Genomic DNA, 4,045 nt, shown 5'->3' on the forward strand with positions numbered 1-4,045 from the left:
TCTCAGGACTCTACAATATTTATATACAAATTGTCCTACTTGTTCTAAGAGGGGAAGTGTTTTCTTTACAATTCTAATTTTAAAATTTGAAAATTTCATTATTTACTAGATAGAGTCTGAAATGAAATTCAAGTTTGTTTGCTCGGGGTATTTTTTTTTAGAAAATGTTTATTTTTCGACAACCTTATTTCTGTTTTGTTTGCCTCTGGAAGAGCACCTTAAGACCACTCGGTGGTTGTTCCCACCCGTTCAGTGGCCAGAGCAGTGGGAGGTGCGGCCCAGTCTCAGCGGCAGGCTGAGTGCTCCAGTCGTCAGTAGGGAATTGCTGAATAGGCACAGAGGTTACACTCATGCCTCAGATTGGGTAGCAGTGAAGTCAGGAGCTGGAGCAGTCCATTCATCCTGAAATTCCTCCATGGTCACAACCTTTTCAGCAGCCACCTGCTCTTCATTTTCAATCTCTTCAGGATTTCTGCAGAAGTAGAGCTTAGGCATGACCTCCCATGGGTGTTCACAGGAAATGGTGCCAGGCATGAAAAGAACTTTTCAGGCCAGCAGCCATATCAGACCCATGGAGCGAGCTCCCTTGTTGCAAGGGAGCAATGTCCACATAGCAGAGGAGAGTCTGAGTTACACAGAGCGATGGTAGGCAGGTGAACATAAAACACCTCTATGAGAGTCTGGGATCAGTAACCACCAGAAGCCTCAGCTCCCAGAAGGCTGCCTGGATCTGGCTAGTGAAGTTTCCAGAGATGAAGCAACCAGCAATGGGAGTGGCTCCAGTAGCAGCAGCAAACTTCAGCACAGCTCGCTGGCTACTATTCCTGGATGAACTGACATTGACATCAGCTGAGTTTCCAATGGCAACAATGGCAGAGGTGCCAGCAGAAGTGTCTCCTATGTTCTCTTTAGATTTATGATGCAGGTACCTTCACTTTTCCTTTAGTAGATGTACTGTGCCATGTGGAAGTCAAGGTTCATGCCACCTACGTGGGTTCCTGCTGCAAGTAATTTGAGAACATCCTCCTCCTTCATTTGCAGGACATAAGAGCTCCAGACGTTGTGAAAGTTATAACTTAAAGTTACTATAGGAATACAGAAGCCCTGAATGGACTCCTCCCTGGGCAGCACAGAAAGGTCAGATCTATTATGGATTATTGTACTTTGTTAATGGTATTTAATCACATTAACTTTTTTTTTTGAAGAGGAGTATCACTGAGTTTATTTCTTTAATGTGTAGCACACTACATGGGAATAAATAACTAATAACTCTTTGAATGGAGAATGAATAGATGGATGTACTTACAGGTTTGCTTACAACAGACATGTTCTAGAGTCACAAAGAACTGCCTTTCATTATAATCAATCCATCTATTTCATATTATTGTCATATTTTAAAGTTCCTAGTATGGCTTCCATTAGCATATTATATAAAGAGAAAGAAAATGAGTCACAATCTTTAAATTTTTTTTTTTAGATTTTATTTATTTATTCATGAGAGACACAGAGAAAGAGAGGCAGAGACACAGGCAGAGGGAGAAGCAGGCTCCATGCAGGGAGCCCGATATAGAACTCGATCCTGGGACTCCAGAATCATGGCCTGGATGGAAGGCAGAGGCGTAACAGCTGACCCACCCAGGTGTCCTTTTTTCTTTTTTTTCCACCCAGGTGTCCTTTAAAGATTTTTCTAAAGATAGCCATGGGATAATTATTTCTCAATTTCCATCCCTCTCCCCTGCCAAATTCCAGGTACTCATATTTCAAGCACTTACTATTATCTCAGATATTTTTTAAAGTTATTTCATTTAATCCTGAAAGGAACAGAGCATATTGTAGAAAAGCCTTGTGTCTGTGTGTGTGTGTGTATGTGTGTGTGTGAGAAGGAGAGAATTTAAGCAAATCACAAATCACATGATAGGCAAGTGGCATAGCCCAAATTAAACTGCAGAGTCATTTTATTATGAACTATGTAAGGCTATTTTCATTTTCCTCAACTATCTTTCTCTTTCTTACCTCTATTTTTAGGATTGTGAAATAATCTCCAATTTTGGATTGGTAATCTCTGCAAATTTGCTAAGTCATTTGTCTTCTAAAATCAGGAGAAAGACAAGCAAGAGACAAGACTGCAAAGGAATATGGATAGAGCTAAATTGGATTATAATAAGTTTGCACATCAATCTTGGCACATTGACAAAGAACATGGTTCCTTGTCATTGTTCAGATCTCTGGTTAATGTCACCTTCCCTAGAGTCTTCTCTGGATTATTCTATGCAACACATGTCCCCTCACTCTGTCTTCACTAAGCATATTTATACTCTTTATAATATTACTAATATTTGAGATGTTATTATTGACATGTTTGATTACTGTCGGTCTTGCCCTCCAAAAACTAGCTCTTGAGGGTGTGTTCTTTGTTTCTTTTGTTCATCATTGTCTCTCCACTGGACAATATTTGGTAGAATTAAGTTGGACTAGTAATACCGTTTAATTATCATTAAATGAATTACTTACTCACTTTCAGGATCAAGCCATGTATTTTAGGGAAGCTGCATAAGGTCTCTGTGGTGGTTTTTCCACTTATTGAAAAAGGTGACTACCTCATAGTGAGTAATAAGCATTAGATGAAATTAAGTGAAGTAATGTGAACTGTGGTTATTTGTCCCTTAGGAGACCCCTCATAGAATGTTTGCTGCTATGGTCACATAAGATATTTATTTGATAAAACAATGCAGTGAAATAATAATGATGATTTATTTATGAAATGCACATGTTTATGCACAAATTTAAAGTGTGGAGAAATCAAGGATAAAAGAAGGCAAGCTAGTGGTTGATAATTATGTAGTCAAAAAAGTGATTGCATCTTAATCTTGAGTCCACATTTCTAACTTGAATCTCTCAACTTGCTTGCTGAGGCATGGGAGTGACTAGAGACTCTATTTATACAAAAACTTTTTGGAAAAGGTAGTGGATAATACAAATGACTATGGAACTCTGGTAAACTCACCAGTTCATTTCACTTTAAACAGCCAATAGTCATTAAACAGAATGGATTTAAAGCAATGACCTAGAAATCACAGGCAGTGTGTAACCTATTACAAATCTCTTGAGCCATCCAGCCTGCCAACAATTTTTAAGCACCCTTTTGGTTTTGAAGTTGCCATGTCATAAAATAACACTTTGGAAATTACAGAGGAAAATAATGTAGAGTGTATATATGCTCTGAAACTTTAAATTTCACTATTTCACTGTAATTATCAGAGGGGAGGAATAGTAACTTAGTAAAATCCAATTGCATTTTTTTTCCAGCCAGGGGATCAGGGTTGTAGAGAGAAAAGGGTTTGTGTTTTCCCTACAACTAAACATTTCTTCTTTCCATACCCTATTCAGATCCTTCTCCTTCTCTATTTTTCAGTGCTATGTGTATCATTACAGTGGATCACCAATTAACATGTAAGTAATTGTATGATGATGATAATGATACTATGGCTTTCCCTCTCTTTCTCAGACAGCCCTGCAGATAAATTATAAGCCATTGATTCTTGTTGAAGTGAATAGATGGCCTAGTTTTGCTGCAATATTCAAGTTTTTTTCCCTCTACAGTCAATTCCCAGTGTCCTAGTGATTTATCTACCTTTGCTAAATTTCGTGTTCATGTTCTTTTTACCAATGGCATGGAATTTTAATTAGCTTTTGATAAAATGTATAAGGATACTTTCTAAACTAGGAATGAAGAAAAACTGCATTTTTTTTCTACCTCTACATGTCAAGATTTCTGCAAGCTAGTAGAAGCTAAAAGGCATTAATTGTGCATTTTTAACTAATGATATATAGGGCTCAATGTGTGACAATGCCTTGGTTATGTCCTGGGAAATCCGAAGTTCTGTTAGGTTTCTTAGTGTAATACAATGTGTTCAAAAACAACTGAATGCCTGTTTATCATTATTTCTACCATATTATTTTAAAATAATTTTAAAGTTAGAGAAAATTTACAAAAAATTGTATAAAATAACTGAATTTTTTGCACTTATTAATTTTCAACACTTGC

General features: G+C 37.3%; 1 pseudogene; it reads right to left on the reverse strand.

The window, feature by feature from the left end:
- Window positions 1-218: 218 nt before the first annotated feature.
- On the reverse strand, window positions 219-2,602 carry LOC112930787 (small ribosomal subunit protein uS2-like; annotated as a pseudogene).
- Between the last annotated feature and the right edge of the window lie 1,443 nt (window positions 2,603-4,045).

This window comes from Vulpes vulpes, chromosome 12, assembly GCF_048418805.1.
Source record: "Vulpes vulpes isolate BD-2025 chromosome 12, VulVul3, whole genome shotgun sequence".
NCBI lineage: Eukaryota > Metazoa > Chordata > Mammalia > Carnivora > Canidae > Vulpes > Vulpes vulpes.